The 16,911-nt window shown below is 54.1% G+C and overlaps 1 long non-coding RNA gene across 1 annotated transcript; it reads right to left on the bottom strand.

Annotated features, from left to right (window-relative positions):
• Positions 1-13,782: 13,782 nt before the first annotated feature.
• LOC115307747 lies at positions 13,783-14,484 on the bottom strand. Its single transcript, XR_003916098.1, has 2 exons — positions 14,380-14,484; positions 13,783-13,990 (listed from the first exon to the last, which is right to left on the bottom strand). It is a non-coding gene; the product is annotated as an uncharacterized LOC115307747 (long non-coding RNA).
• Positions 14,485-16,911: the final 2,427 nt, after the last annotated feature.

Below are 16,911 nucleotides of genomic sequence, written 5' to 3'. Positions count from 1 at the left end.
AGGATGGGGGCTGGAGGAGACATTGGGGGACCCCCAAGAATATTTTCGAGGGGAAGAAAGGATGGGGGCACCCACAGGGGGTTGGGGGGGAGGGACCCAGGAATCTCGTGGTGGGACACTGGGGAGTTCCCAGTAGTTTCTTGGGGGGGTGGACCCCCAGCAGTCCGGGGTGGAAAAATGGACGGAGGAATCCGCCGTAAAGGGTGGGTGACACCCAAAAGACTCTAGGAGGGGGTCGGGAAGGACCCCGGAGTCCTGAAGAGTGTTTGGGGGTCCCCAGGAGGGAGTCTGGGGGTCTGAGGTGGTCCCAGGAGATTTTCAAGGGTTAAGGGGATGCACAGGAGATTTGGGGGACGAGGGGGAAAGGCGGAGGGTCCCCAGGAGTCTTGGGGGGGATCTGGGCGGCTCCTGAGAGTCTTGGGGGAGATTCGGAGGGGTCACCAGGAGCCCCCGGACCCCCTGAACTCACCCCACACCACCATGGTCTCGTTGGGGCCGCACGTGAAAAACAGCGCAGCGGGGGGAGACCCTGGGGCCGGGATCGATCGGGACCAATCGGGTTCAATCCCGATCCTCCCCTCCCCCGCCATCACCACCCTGCTCCCGGCAGCCCCCGCGGAAGTTTCGATGTTCTATCGGATGACTCACCGGCACAAGGAGAGGGGTCCAGCAGAATTTGGCAATGACATCATTCCAGCAGAGCCGTTCTATTGGCTGCGACCCACAAGGGAGCCCCAAAACCTGTTCATGGCTTGGGGGGGAAGGACAGCCGGCACAGCCGGGAACGGGGGTGCAGAGGGTGTTCCAGTGCCCAGGAAAGGGGCAAAAAACTTTCCCCTCTCCCTCCCAGTGCCCCCTCAGCCCATCCCAGTGTCTCCCCTCTCTCCCAGTGCCCCCTCAGCCCATCCCAGTGTCTCCCCTCTCTCCCAGTGCCCTCTCAGCCCATCCCGGTCTCTCCCCTGCTCTCCCAGTGCCCCCGTCCATCGAGGTCCCAGCCCGGCCCTGCCCCCTGCTCTGCTCCGGCCTGGATTTCTCCCCTGCAGGGGCAGCTGAGGTGGCTCCAGGGCGGGCGGGAGCTTTCGGGGCAGGGGGTGGCTCCTGACATGCTGCTGGAACCGCCCCTGCCTGGGCGGGCCCGTCAGCCTGGGGCACCTCCTCACCCGAGCCTGGGGGACGGGCCGGCAACTGGGAGGGGCTTTGGGAAGGAATGGGGAAGCTGAGAAGGGGTTGGAGGTCGTGGGGGTAAGTGGGAAGGGGTTTGGGGGAGTTTGGGGGTTTGGGAGGGAGGTTGGGGAGATTGGGGCAGCTGTGAGGGGTTTTGGGGAATCGTCGGGGATGTGGGAAGGAACTGGGAGAGAGTTTGGGGGCATACTCGAGGGGAGGGGGGCAACTAGGAGAGGGTTTGAAAGGTCCTGGGAGGGCTGGAGGTAACTGGGAGGGGTTTGGGGGCATCTTGTGGGTTTTTGTGGGTCTGGGAGGGAGTCTGGGGGCCTTGGAGAGTTTAAGGGGAAGTTGGGAGTGTCCTGTGGGACCGGGATGGGATTTGAGGGTTCCTGGAGGGGCTGGGAGGGCTTTATGCCTTTATTCTGCGGGCATTGTCTAGTATTGATGGGGGTAATCCGTGAGTTGACTGTTTCATAATCATCCAAATTTTAACAAGACTTTGAAGGTGGTCAACCTCAGTTTGAAGCAGCTCATTTTTAGCAACAAATTTATCTGATTTTTCTCCTGTTTCCCTCTCAAAGGCTAACGATGACTTCAACACCACATTTTCTGATTTCAAAACAGTAGACTCAACATCAGAAATCCATTCATGACTTCCCTGTCACCACTCCATCCGAATGTCTGTGCACTCACTGTGGCCTGAGAGAAACCTGCCTGTTTGCAGCGCACTGACTGGGCAACTTTTCTTTTTGCAGGTGGAAAAGGGCAGATAAAGAAAAAACAGATGGGTCCAGCAGAAGTGATGCTGCTTCTGTCAAAAACAGAGCAGAGGTCGAAAGCACTTTAGGAAGTTGCTTAGAGAAGCACTTGTGCATTCCAAGTTACAGCTCAGGAGTCTCAGTGACTTGTCCAACAGGGGAGCTCCTTTTCCATTTCTCAACCCCCAGATTCCTCAGGAGTAGGAAACTGAAAACACTGACTCAGAAAAGCTCCATTCCTTCCTAATAATTGTGCTTTGTCCTTCCCATTTGACAGTGCTCTTGGAAATGTGCTGCTGTGATCTGGATCTGGGCGCAGCCCTGACCTCCCACAGCCCTGACTACACACACCTCATGCAACGGCAGGAAGAACCTACCTGGCTCCTGCTGGGGTTCTCACCACCCACCGACAGCTTCTCCCTGCAGAGGGGTGGGCAACTACCCAGGCAGGATGAGACCTGACCCCAGCAGGCAGCAAAGTCCCTGCCCTGGCACAAAGAACCCCGGAGCACAGGGACCCTGCTCTGCAGGACAGCCCCGGGCATCCCTGGCTGCACCCCCACCTTCCCACCCCGCAGCCATCCCTGGGAGAAGGAGCCCACCTGCGCTGTCCCTCTGACGGTGCTGCAGGGAAGGCCTGCCCTGGAGAACATCCTCCTCCGGCGCAACAGAGAAACTGGGAGAGTCCTGACAGATGTGCAAGGCTGTGGGATGGGGTAGCTTTAGGAGATTCCTCCAGGAACACAAGCGACATTGCCCTGCACCTGTAGACTCACTCTGCAGAGGAGTGTGAAGTTGTGTCCCCAAGTTGGGTCTCAGCTGAACACCTCCCATCTTTCTGCTGCCTTTAACCTCCCTTTGCCTTTCTTCTCTTCTCTCGTGCCTACAGGCAGTGCCCTCGGCCCTGCTGGGCCGTGCAGAGGAGCTGCTCCTGGGCAGAGCTGTCTCTCTGCAGTGCTGCCCGCTTGCCAGGATTTCCCTGTGTGCCAGGAGCCCGGCCCAGTTGAGCAGCACAGCAAGAGCCAAAGGCAGCCCTTTCTCTGCCCCTCTGGGTTCCCCGCAGGTGTCCCTGGGGCTCCAGGGGAACCTGCTGTGGAACAGACAGAACGAAACAATGATGTTCCCTCTTCTCACCTCTTCAGTGACACTTCTTTCCAGCAGTGACACTTCTTTCCAGCAGTGACATTTCTCCTCTTAGAAAATTACCAGGGTATGATGATCACCTTTTCTAGTTTCATCATTACACAGGACACCAGGAGGGGGACAGCAAAGGATCTGGTAACTCCCTGGCACAGTGGGGGTTTTCCTGGAGTCACACAGAGAAATGTGTCAGGGCTCTGAGAGGTGTCCAACCCTGAGCAGGACTGATGCACACACGGGGGTGTTCAGAGACACGAGTCCTTCCCTGGCACACACACAGGCAGTTCATTGCAGCAGGGGCAGTGTCTCCCTGGGCTCCTGCTACGACTCCCACTCCTGCTACCACACCTCAGCCCTGTAATGCTCCCACCCTGCCCACTCCTACACTTCAGATGAACATTGGGGTTTTCTAGTCACTGGAACTGCCCAGACCAGCCCCTCCCTGGTCCCCCCATCTCCCTGCCCCGTCCCAGCCCAGCAGAGCAACACAGTCGTTTCTGGTCCTGCAGCAAGAAAGGGAGGCAATAGAGGACAGGGACAGTGACTGCATGTCTGGACTGCTCAGGAGATCATCAGCTCAGGGGGCAGCTCCTGCAGCCCCAGGACCAGACCCGCTTCCCAGTGGCCCAGGCAGCTGCTACCACGTGGGCACAAGCTCTGCTGCCCAGGAGGGTCCTGTAGTGAAGGGCTTTGCAGATGGCCATGTAGCGGTCATAGGACATGATGAAGGGCAAGCTCCGCTGTGATCAAGAAGAAAAGCAAAAAACACCTGTGCAGCTCATCCTGAGTAGGACATGCCCCTGGTGTTCCAGAGGGAATTGGCCATGGCTTTGGGGAGAGTGGTGCAGATGCAGCCCGGGTGTGTGAGGGAGAGGTGGAGCAGGAAGAAGTCCCTGGGGGGTGTGCAGTTGGTGGTGGCAGGCTACGGCGCTGAGGATGAGGCCGTTGCCCAGGAGGGCAGCCAGGGAGATGCCCAGGAAGAAGCAGAAGTGCAAGAGCTGCAGCCAGGAGGAGGAAGTGGGGGATGGAGTTGCTGTTGGACATGAGCTTCCTCCGGGCATCAGGAAGTGTCCAAGGAGGAAAAGGCAGTGAAAACTTTGGGACAGGTTTCCTAGATCAAACCCATGAATTCCTCTGAGCATCTACCCTCATCCCAAGTATCTGCAGTCACCCATATATAGATTCTGGACTGTAGAAGACAGGCTTAGCATGACTTTAAGATGATTTCTTCTCAATTTTTTGATTTATTTTTCTACTGCCAGGTCTGAGAGGGCCATCGTGGAACTAAAGGAACCCTGAGACATTTCAGAATCCCACATGTGTTGGGTCTGTCTGAGCTGGAGTTCATTTTCTCACTGCAGGCGTCACAGTGCTGTGCTTTGCATTGGGAGCTACAAAGGGGTTAATCACACCAGTGCTTTGGCAACTGCTGAACAGGGCTGGTGCAGCATCTGCATTGTCAGCTACGTCCCCTGAATCGGGGGCAAGATCATGGGAGGCGATACAGACAGGTCAGTTGAGCCAAATGGACCAAAGGGACTTTGCAGAATATATGGCGTCAGCTCAGCTACAAGAGCTCAGGAAAGGAACAGGAAAGGGGGAAAATCCATTTTTTACAATACATGCCTTCTGAGCGGCTTCTCTGTGTGGTGAAGCCCTGCTTCCCATGAAGTGGCCAGGTATCGCTGCTGACAGGAAGTAGAGAGAAAATCTTTTTATTTTCCTCTTCACTTATGCATGCGCAAACTTTGGCTTTTGCTTTAGTAAAGTGCCTTTTTCTCAAGGTAGAAATAATTTTCCATCTTATTCTGTCTCTTCTGTCTGGCTGGGAAGGGCAGCAATAGAGCAGCTTGGGGGGCACCTGGCATCCAGGTAAGGTCAACCCACTGCAACATTGCAGGGTCTCATGGAACCAAAGGACTGCTGGGAGACTGGGGGAATTCACGGAATCAAGTGGCCGTCGTGGCACTGCCCTGCATCATAGAAGCAAATGTTCCCTGGGAAACTACAGAAACCAGGGACTTAAGGGACATCATTGGGATGTGCGGGACCTCATGGAATTAAACAAACCGTGGGATATCTTTGGAACTTCATGGAATCAAAGGGATAAAACAAAAGACCAGAAACCATTGGATTGAACATTTCTTTAATATGCCAGCTGGGGATTCATGGGGGTACTCTGCCATGCATGAATCAAAGAATCAGTATAAATTTCGGAGTATAAATACAGTGATACTTGAAAGACCCTCCCCTTCACAAGCAGTCCAAAATTCTCTTATGATTTTAGGGTCAAATAGCCTCTTGGATTTTATTCGTGGAGCAAGACTGCCATCTAGCGTCCATTTCTTCTGGGAGGGGCAGTCATTTTCACAGAGTGGTCTTCTCCCTTAGCAGGCCTCGTAGCATCTCTGATTGATCTCTCCGACCCCTAACCCCTAAACTAAATGCTTGAGGACCAGCTAAGACGTGTCTTAGAACTTCCCATTTGCTTAAACAATGTAGAATTGACTTTCTTCCTAACAGAACAATCTCTTATTAAACAAGTTTTCTGAGGCCTGTAAGCTAATTTCTTGAAGATGGGCATATGATACACTCTCTATTAGTTTCCATGTATCATCTACATTCTCTCTCCTACAACTAATTGTAGTCTTAAAGGAAAAGAAAAGACTGCTACCATGCCAAGAAAGCAAACCCCTTTGTTGATTAGGATTTTTATCTAAGAAAAACTTCTGATTTATGAAGCCATTAAGGATGGAGATCCTCTCTCATTTCAGTGCCATTGTGACAATATGGGGCCTCATGTAACACATGGAACACAGACCACTGCACATTCCCAAGCAATCAAGGGGCCATTGTAACACTCCAGGGCCTCCTGGAAGACGGAGGCCCCGCAGAGAGACCTCAAATCAGAGGTTTGGGCAATCCTCAACCAGAGGAAGTTCAACAAAGGGAAGTGCCAGATTCTGTCCCTGTGATGGGGCAACCCCGAATGTCCGGACAGACTGGGAATGATATTCTGCATAGCAGCGCTGGAAAATGGCCTCTGGGGTCCTGGTGGATGGCCAGTTGGCCAAGAGTCAGTGGTGCTCTGGCGGGGGCTCCCTGCTCGGTCACAGGAGGGTTTTCAGACACACGAGTCCTTCGCTTGCACACAGACACAGACAGTTCATGGCAGGAGGGGCAGTATCTCCTGGGGTTCCTAGGAGATACACCAGGAGCCTGGATGCACCTAAGCCCTTGTGAGGTGCCACCTGCTCTGCCACTATCTGAGATGCCCCACCGCCTGAGAGATGCTTCTCTGTCCAAGAGAAGCACATCCCAGAGCTGCACGCATGGGCTTTGCCAGGATTTAGAACCGTAAATGCAATGTGACACCGAGACACTCTTTGTCCCACATAACTTCAAGGTCTCCCCAGGAGGTTGATGGCAATTGTTCTTGCTCGGGGTCATCTCCCCACACCAACAGCAGGTGTGTGCTCAAGACTTGTCTGTGCAATGCAAACAGATACACCCTGTCTAGTTCTTCCGGTCTCTCCAAGGAAGGCAAAAGAATCTCTGTGTGCCGGGTGAGAAGCCAGTGCTGGAAGTTGTGGTTCTATTGTGAGTGCCAAGAGCGGATGGCAGGTCTGTGATGAATGCCCTGAGGAGATGACCTGGGTTTTCCAGTGCACATGGCAATAGACCACACCCTGCTTTGGTGGTCATTTATGTCCTACGGAGGTGACAGAGATGGGAAAGAGAATGAAATTTTGAATGTGCCTCTGAGTGCCCCTCAACCTGCTGCAAATGTGCAGATTCCAGTACATCCAGTTCAGGTGTGAGAGGCTGTTCCCTGGTCCTCTGAGCAAGAAGAGCTGGACGAGGGACACAGCAGAACTCGCTTACTGAGACTGCATCTCCATGAATCCCAAAGCAAGTGCGAGGGGTTATGCCACGTCCGAGTTTTCTCAGGGGAAGGTGTTTCTCCTTTGCATTGCCTCCCCGTGGCCCTGGTGCCACAGCCCCCGACAAAACCACAAGTGGTCTTTGTCCCTAGCAAAAGTACTCCTGCTGCTAGCAGGGATGTTCCACGGGAAAGGCCAGGAGAGGTTGAGCCCGGAGGGCACTGAGCCCGGAGGGATGTTCAGCCTCTCGTTCCCCTCGACCATTCTCGCAAGCGCTTGCCCTGGAGGACAATTCAGGAGTCTCCACGTGCCAAAAGAGAGATGTGAGGGAAGAGACGGTGGCGGTGTAAGAAACACATGGTCTGTCAATCTGAAGATCCTCGATACCAAACACCACCCCTGCCACCCAGTCCGACCCCGCCGGTTCTACGGTGCATAGCACGGACAGCCGCCGCGCTGCGGCCGCTGTCGCCTGGTCTCCGCCTCCAACCAGCACCCGAGGAGAGTCCGAGAGGCGTGGGCGCCTGTCCCAGCCCCGGGGTGGATTTTTCGGAGGAGGACAGAGGAGGAGGGAGAGGAAGGCAGAGGAGGTGGAGAGGAGGCGGCCCACCAGGAGCAGAGGGTCGGGGCTGGTGGGGGCAGCGGGGCGCCGGGAAGCGGATCGGCGTCTGCGGCGCTGTTGGGGAGCGGGGCTGGTGGCGCTGACCGCGGTTTTGATCTGTGCGCAGGGCTGGCGGCCGGAGACCGTAGGGGCCGGGGCAGCCCCCTGGGGCGGACATGCATATTCCTCGAGGCTACCCTCCTATCTGCTCGGTTCTTCACAAAGCTCTTCTCCCGAACTATCTTCCCAGCCCTCCCTCCCTCTGGTCCATAAAGTATTCCCTGGGAACACTCATCGCTTTTTTCTTTGTCGAGCCGTTATTCTTTCCTTGCTTTACTCTCTGTCCTTCAGTGAATTCGTGCAGTCCGTCCTTCCCCTTTCCTACTTTTCTTCCTCTCTTCGCTTGGCTTAATCCCGCAGCTTTCCATTCTTCAGTGACTTCACCAATCCACTTCTCTTTTCCGCTCACCTCTCTCCAGCAAATATTAATGGACATTTCAACTACTACACACCTTTATATCCTCTTAAAATTCTTCTCCGTATTGGCTTGACTGCTGCTGTGCCCTTTGTTTTGGGAAAAAACATCCAGTGCAAAAACACTTCCGACGGCTTTTCTTCATCTCCCTGCCAGTGTCTGCAGGTAGAGCCCAGGTGCAGCAGGACCCATTGGTAGAGACCAGCGAGAGCAGTGAAATCACCAAGTGCTCACACGCCAACATACGAAACGGTGAATTTATCCATTCCTACCGGCAGCTCCCGGGTCACAGCCCCGAGTTCCTCGGTGCTAAATGGTCCAGAGAGCTGCTAAATGGTCCAGAGAGCTGCGGGCACCAACGGGGCGGCTGTGGGTGACGGGTGATGGTCTTTCCACCGTCCTCTGGCTCTCCGGGCACCGTCATGGAGACGAGTTGGGTATTAGCGCTTCTATTAAAACAGGGTTTTCAGCCATACAAAGAGAACAGGCTTGAGTACCTGGGTGCCAAGTGACGTAAAAAGCACAGCGCAGCGCAAGAGGCACCAGTGCTAGAACACTGAATTTACCCCTGGCCTATCAAATCCTCATCTCACTAAACTTAATAATGCGTCAGATTCTGCTTCCAGGCTGCCTCTGGCACGACCTCCAGTTTTCTCCAGGCTGCCCAAATAGTTAGAGCTCTCTGTTTTCAGGACAAGCATACATATTTCAGGTGTTCCCTAGTCTTCTGAGCAGGAGAAGTGACACAACTGGGATCTCATCACGGAGACTGTATCTCCATTGGTCCAAAGCGGGTGGGAGATGCCATGCCGTGATTTCTCATGGGCAGGTGCTTCACCCATGCACTGCTTCGGCGTAGAACTGGTGCCACAGCCCAAGTCTAAAACTAAGGTGCTATTTGTCTCCAGCAGAAATGCTCCTGCTGACAGCTCCGCTCCCCACAGACGTCGATCGGTCTCCCGGTGTATCGCAGCCCCCGTAAGCCATGGCCCACTGCAAACAGAGAGATTTGAATATGTTGCCAGCCGGGGAAAACTGGAAGTCGTGCCAGAGGCAGCCTGCAGGTTGAAAGGGATGCATTAATAAAGTTAGTGAGATGAGAGTTTGATAGACCTGGAGCAGCTTTGGAATGATCTCCTGATTTTCTTTAGAAAAGGAGAAATGTGTGACTGCAGAGAGAGCCGAGATATCTTTTGGTGGCAGCATGTGGAGGAGAGGACAGACGGAGAGGGATAGCGAAGTTGAAGTGGCGAGCAGAGAGAGAGAAGGAGGCCTGAGCTTTCTCTTCTTTCCCTCTTTATTTCTTTAGAGAAGTAAGATCGCCTGGAGTGAACACATGAAGGACAGCAAGTACATGATCTGCAGCGATGTTTCTCTATTCAGTTGTATTCCCCCACGGGGCCTGAAAAGGCAGTTGACTATTTCCTGGGAGGAAAAAGAATGCATTTATGAAAAGCTGGGATATAGAGAGGAGGTGTACCAGGCAGAAAGTGACGACGAGGTAGCCAAAATTCATGCTGAGACAAACCTGCCTGTTTGCCGAGGGTGTCAGAAATCTCCACCCTGTGCCGGGAGAAGAGAGCTGCCAGAAACGAATCTCTTAGAGGGGGAGCAAAGGAAGCAGGAGGGCCGAGAAATGAACTGTATTTCAGTACCTCAAATGCTCTCTTTGGGTTTCTCCCTCCCCAAGCAACAGCTCGTCTGGCTCCCCCAGCCGATGGCATTCTGAGCATTGCCTGGCTCTGGGGTCTCACTCATGGGTAGAGATTGTTCCCGGTCAGCTCGCAGTGCAGTCCTCCCCTCCCCACTTGCAATCGCCTGCTCTGCTGCACACCCACTGATGTGCTTTTGGGAGCTCCGGGCCTCTACCCTTCTGCACCTTTCACATCTTCCCGTGCTGTCCTCAGCTCTCTGGGCTGCTTGAAGCTTCCTCGGGGAACACGTGTCTCCTCCGCTTCTGTGGCTTTTCCCCTGTCCTTCTTCATCTGCCTGGGAAGAATGCCTCTCTCCCAGCTCCCCGGGAAAGGGAGATGAGCCCTGCTGGGCAGCAGCCCAGTGTCTCTAGATTTGCCTTTCTCTTCTGCGAAAACGCAAAGTCTGGAGTCTGTGGCTCCAGCAGGGCTGCTGGATATCCCAGCTCCAGCAATGGCAAGGAGAGCATATGACCTAGGGAATGTACTGAGGGATGAGCAGGGAACAGGATGAAGACCCTGACGCACATGCAGGAGCACATGGGGCAACTGCCAGAGTGCTGCTTGCGAGTGGTGGGGCTAGGAGAGCCCTGGCCCACCCAGGGCAGTTGAAGGTCTGGGGGCTTGGCAGATGGAGACCCTTACACCCAACCCCTTCCCTAAACCAAGTCCAGAGGGATCCCAGGCACCCATCACACCACAGGAAACAGAGGCTTTCACATGCTTCCCAGGTGGAAGAGCATTATCGAGTTCACCCTCCTTATGCCTGTGTGCTCCTGAAAATTTTCTACCATCTTAAGTATCAGAGGAGAGATAACACATTTAGAGGAAGCTGAGAATTCTGCATTTTTACTGAGAGGCTAATGAAGGATGGTCCTGCAACCATCCTTCCTGAGGCCAGGGCCACATGGCTGGAGGTCTCTCCTTTCTTACTGCTTTGCTTTCCTCTCTCACCACCTCTAACGCTTGGTCTGGCTTGGTTGCACCTCGCTCCTTCGCACTGTCTGCCTTCACAGCTTCTTCAGAACACGTCCGAGATGTAGTGTTCAGATCCTTGACGAGTGACACTCCAAATCTTGCGGACCCTTACTCTCTGTCTTTTCCACACTCCAGGCAAGGTAAGAACCCCTCCTCCTATCCAAAGAGAAAGATCTTCATGAACCAGAGAATCGTGGCTCCTGCCTGGAGTGGATCAGAGTAACCAGGAGACGATGCCTCAAGAGAAACTAGGGACACACATGGCAGCTGACTGCAGGATGCCCAGATTTGCGCTGCCCTGTGCTGTATAAATCACTTTGCACTCAGGCATTCTGTCGCAAGCCTGCGCTCTGTGTAGGAATGAAAAGCCATGTTTTCATAGGGGTGCTAATTTGCTCTGCCGTAGAACCAATTAACCGAGTTTTGTTTCTAAGAGAATCCCCTGAAATCTCTGAAGACGACAGTGTCAATGAGTCCGTGTCCGCCAGGGCCCAGGAATACAGAGCCGCGTTCCCATGATGGGGTCCGGAGAGCCAGAGGACGGTGGAAAGACCATCTCCCGTCACCAACAGCCACCCCGTTGGCACCCGCAGCTCTCTGGACCATTTAGCAGCGCGTACGAGGAGTTCGGGGCTGTGACCCGGGAGCTGCCGGTAGGAATGGATACGGGCTCCGGCCACCAGCCCTGCGCACAGATCAAAACCGCGACCAGCCACCAGCCCCGCTGCCTGACAGCGCCGCAGCCGCCGATCCGCTTCCCGGTGCCTCGCTGCCCCTGCCAGCCCCGACTCTCTGCTCCTGGTGGGCCGCCTCCTCTCCGCCTCCTCTGCCTTCCTCTCCCTCCTCCCCTGTCCTCCTCCGACAAATCCGCCCCGGGGCTGGGACAGGCGCCGACGCCTCTCGGGCTCTCCTCGGGTGCTGGCTGGAGGCGGAGGCCAGGCGACAGCGGCGGCAGCGCGGCGGCGGTCCGTGCTCTGCACCGTAGAACCGGCGGGGCCGGGCTGGGCTTGCGAGAATGGTCGAGGGGCACGAGAGGCAAAACATCCCTCCGGGCTCAGTGCCCTCCGGGCTCAACCTCTCCTGGCCTTTCCCGTGGAACATCCCTGCTAGCAGTAGGAGCACTTTTGCTAGGGACAAAGACCACTTGTGGTTTTGTCGGGGGCTGTGGCACCAGTGCCACGGGGAGGCAAGTGCATGGGAGAAACACCTTCCCCTGAGAAAACTCGGACGTGGCATAACCCCTCGCACTTGCTTTGGGATTCATGGAGATGCAGTCTCAGTAAGCGAGTTCTGCTGTGTCCCTCGTCCAGCTCTTCTTGCTCAGAGGACCAGGGAACAGCCTCTCACACCTGAACTGGATGTACTGGAATCTGCACATTTGCAGCAGGTTGAGGGGCACTCAGAGGCACATTCAAAAATTTCATTCTCTTTCCCATCTCTGTCACCTCCGTAGGACATAAATGACCACCAAAGCAGGGTGTGATCTATTGCCATGTGCACTGGAAAACCCAGGTCATCTCCTCAGGGCATTCATCACAGACCTGCCATCCGCTCTTGGCACTCACAATAGAACCACAACTTCCAGCACTGGCTTCTCACCCGGCACACAGAGATTCTTTTGCCTTCCTTGGAGAGACCGGAAGAACTAGACAGGGTGTATCTGTTTGCATTGCACAGACAAGTCTTGAGCACACACCTGCTGTTGGTGTGGGGAGATGACCCTGAGCAAGAACAATTGCCATCAACCTCCTGGGGAGACCTTGAAGTTATGTGGGACAAAGAGTGTCTCGGTGTCACATTGCATTTACGGTTCTAAATCCTGGCAAAGCCCATGCGTGCAGCTCTGGGATGTGCTTCTCTTGGACAGAGCTCCGCGTTTCCATCTCTCAGGCGGTGGGGCATCTCAGATAGTGGCAGAGCAGGTGGCACCACCACAAGGGCTTAGGTGCATCCAGGCTCCTGGCGTGGCAGCAGGAACCCCAGGAGATACTGCCCCTGTTGCCATGAACTGTCTGTGTCTGTGTGCAAGCGAAGGACTCGTGTGTCTGAAAACCCTCCTGTGACCGAGCAGTGAGCCCCCGCCAGAGCACCACTGACTCTTGGCCAACTGGCCATCCACCAGGACCCCAGAGGCCATTTTCCAGCGCTGCTATGCAGAATATCATTCCCAGTCTGTCCGGACATTCGGGGTTGCCCCATCACAGGGACAGAATCTGGCACTTCCCCTTGTTGAACTTCCTCTGGTTGAGGATTGCCCAAACCTCTGATTTGAGGTCTCTCTGCGGGGCCTCCGTCTTCCATGAGGCCCTGGAGTGTTACAATGGCCCCTTGATTGCTTGGGAATGTGCAGTGTTCTCTGTTCCATGTGTTACATGAGGCCCCATATTGTCACAATGGCACTGAAATGAGAGAGGATCTCCATCCTTAATGGCTTCGTAAATCAGAAGTTTTTCTTAGATAAAAATCCTAATCAACAAAGGGGTTTGCTTTCTTGGCATGGTAGCAGTCTTTTCTTTTCTTTTAAGACTACAATTAGTTGTAGGAGAGAGAATGTAGATGATACATGGAAACTAATAGAGAGTGTATCATATGCCCATCTTCAAGAAATTAGCTTACAGGCCTCAGAAAACTTGTTTAATTGTTTAATTGTTCTGTTAAGAAGAAAGTCTTACATTGTTTAAGCAAATGGGAAGTTCTAAGATACGTCTTAGCTGGTCCTAAAGCATTTAGTTTAGGGGTTAGGGGTCGGATAGATCAATCAGAGATGCTACGAGGCCTGCTAAGGGAGAAGACCACTCTGTGAAAATGACTGCCCCTCCCAGAAGAAATGGACGCTAGATGGCAGTCTTGCTCCACGAATAAAATCCAAGAGGCTATTTGACCCTAAAATCAGAAGAGAATTTTGGACTGCTTGTGAAGGGGAGGGTCTTTCAAGTATCACTGTATTTATACTCCGAAATTTATACTGATTCTTTGATTCATGCATGGCAGAGTACCCCCATGAATCCCCAGCTGGCATATTAAAGAAATGTTCGATCCAATGGTTTCTGGTCATGGGGTTTAATTCTTTTGTTTTATCCCTTTGATTCCAATCCCTTTGATTCCATGAAGTTCCAAAGATATCCCACGGTTTGTTTAATTCCATGAGGTCCCGCACATCCCAATGATGTCCCTTAAGTCCCTGGTTTCTGTAGTTTCCCAGGGAACATTTGCTTCTATGATGCAGGGCAGTGCCACGACGGCCACTTGATTCCGTGAGTTCCCCCAGTCTCCCAGCAGTCCTTTGGTTCCATGAGACCCTGCAATGTTGCAGTGGGTTGACCTTACCTGGATGCCAGGTGCCCACCAAGCTGCTCTATTGCTGCCCTTCCCAGCCAGACAGAAGAGACAGAATAAGATGGAAAATTATTTCTACCTTGAGATCAGGCACTTTACTAAAGCAAAAGCCAAAGTTTGCGCATGCATAAGTGAAGAGGAAAATAAAAAGATTTTCTCTCTACTTCCTGTCAGCAGCGATACCTGGCCACTTCATGGGAAGCAGGGCTTCACCACACAGAGAAGCCGCTCAGAAGGCATGTATTGTAAAAAAATGGATTTTCCCCCTTTCCTGTTCCTTTCCTGAGCTCTTGTAGCTGAGCTGACGCCATATATTCTGCAATGTCCCTTTGGTCCATTTGGCTCAACTGACCTGTCTGTATCGCCTCCCATGATCTTGCCCCCGATTCAGGGGACGAAGCTGACAATGCAGATGCTGCACCAGCCCTGCTCAGCAGTTGCCAAAGCACTGGTGTGATTAACCCCTTTGTAGCTCCCAATGCAAAGCACAGCACTGTGACGCCTGCAGTGAGAAAATGAACTCCAGCTCAGACAGACCCAACACATGTGGGATTCTGAAATGTCTCAGGGTTCCTTTGGTTCCACGATGCCCCTCTCAGACCTGGCAGTAGAAAAATAAATCAAAAAATTGAGAAGAAATCATCTTAAAGTCATGCTAAGCCTGTCTTCTACAGTCCAGAATCTATATATGTGTGACTGCAGATACTTGGGATGAGGGTAGATGCTCAGAGGAATTCATGGGTTTGATCTAGGAAACCTGTCCCAAAGTTTTCACTGCCTTTTCCTCCTTGGACATTTCCTGATGCCCGGAGGAAGCTCATGTCCAACAGCAGCTCCATCCCCCACTTCCTCCTCCTGGCTGCAGCTCTTGCACTTCTGCTTCTTCCTGGGCATCTCCCTGGCTGCCCTCCTGGGCAACGGCCTCATCCTCAGCGCCGTAGCCTGCCACCACCACCTGCACACCCCCCAGGGACTTCTTCCTGCTCCACCTCTCCCTCACACACCCGGGCTGCATCTGCACCACTCTCCCCAAAGCCATGGCCAATTCCCTCTGGAACACCAGGGGCATGTCCTACTCAGGATGAGCTGCACAGGTGTTTTTTGCTTTTCTTCTTGATCACAGCGGAGCTTGCCCTTCTCACCATCATGTCCTACGACTGCTACGTGGCCATCTGCAAAGTCCTTCACTACAGGACCCTCCTGGGCAGCAGAGCTTGTGCCCACGTGGCAGCAGTTGCCTGGGCCACTGGGAAGCGGGTCTGGCCCTGGGGCTGCAGGAGCTGCCGCCTGAGCTGATGATCTCCTGAGCAGTCCAGACATGCAGTCACTGTCCCTGTCCTCTATTGCCTCCCTTTCTTGCTGCAGGACCAGAAACGACTGTGCTGCTCTGCTGGGCTGGGCGGGGCAGGGAGATGGGGGGACCAGGGAGGGGCTGGTCTGGGCAGTTCCAGTGACTAGAAAACCCCAATGTTCATCTGAAGTGTAGGAGTGGGCAGGGTGGGAGCATTACGGGGCTGAGGTGGCTCCAGGCTCTGGGAGTGGTAGCAGGAGCCCAGGGAGACACTGCCCCTGCTGCAATGAACTGCCTGTGTGTGTGCCAGGGAAGGACTCGTGTCTCTGAACACCCCCGTGTGTGCATCAGTCCAGCTCAGGGTTGGACACCTCTCAGAGCCCTGACACATTTCTCTGTGTGACTCCAGGAAAACCCCCGCTGTGCCAGGGAGTTACCAGATCCTTTGCTGTCACCCTCCTGGTGTCCTGTGTAATGATGAAACTAGAAAAGGTGATCATCATACCCTGGTAATTTTCTAAGAGGAGAAATGTCACTGCTGGAAAGAAGTGTCACTGCTGGAAAGAAGTGTCACTGAAGAGGGGAGAAGAGGGAACATCATTGTTTCCTTCAGTCTGTTCCACAGCAGGTTCCCCTGGAGCCCCAGGGACACCTGTGGGGAACCCAGAGGGGCAGAGAAAGGGCTGCCTTTGGCTCTTGCTGTGCTGCTCAGCTGGGCCGGGCTCCTGGCACACAGGGAAATCCTGGCAAGCGGGCAGCACTGCAGAGAGACAGCTCTGCCCAGGAGCAGCTCCTCTGCACAGCCCAGCAGGGCCGAGGGCACTGCCTGTAGGCACGAGAGAAGAGAAGAAAGGCAAAGGGAGGTTAAAGGCAGCAGAAAGATGGGAGGTGTTCAGCTGAGACACAACTTGGGGACACAACTTCACACTCCTCTGCAGAGTGAGTCTACAGGTGCAGGGCAATGTCGCTTGTGTTCCTGGAGGAATCTCCTAAAGCTACCACATCCCACAGCCTTGCACATCTGTCAGGACTCTCCCAGTTTCTCTGTTGCGCTGGAGGAGGATGTTCTCCAGGGCAGGCCTTCCCTGCAGCACCGTCAGAGGGACAGCGCAGGTGGGCTCCTTCTCCCAGGGATGGCTGCGGGGTGGGAAGGTGGGGGTGAAGCCAGGGATGCCCGCGGCTGTCCTGCAGAGCAGGGTCCCTGTGCTCCGGGGTTCTTTGTGCCAGGGCAGGGACTTTGCTGCCTGCTGGGGTCAGGTCTCATCCTGCCTGGGTAGTTGCCCACCCCTCTGCAGGGAGAAGCTGTCGGTGGGTGGTGAGAACCCCAGCAGGAGCCAGGCAGGTTCTTCCTGCCGTTGGATGAGGTGTGTGTGGTCAGGGCTGTGGGAGGTCAGGGCTGCCCCAGATCCAGATCACACCAGCACATTTCCAAGAGCACTGTCAAATGGGAAGGACAAAGCACAATTATTAGGAAGGAATGGAGCTTTTCTGAGTCAGTGTTTTCAGTTTCCTACTCCTGAGGAATCTGGGGGTTGAGAAATGGAAAAGGAGCTCCCATGTTGGACAAGTCACTGAGACTCCTGAGCTGTAACT

The sequence above is a fragment of the Manacus vitellinus genome, unplaced genomic scaffold (assembly GCF_001715985.3).
Source record: "Manacus vitellinus isolate BGI_N305 unplaced genomic scaffold, ASM171598v3 ctg7180002428305_pilon, whole genome shotgun sequence".
NCBI lineage: Eukaryota > Metazoa > Chordata > Aves > Passeriformes > Pipridae > Manacus > Manacus vitellinus.
The sequence above is the reverse complement of the archived record's forward strand: the minus strand, read 5'-3'. Positions and strand labels throughout refer to the sequence as shown.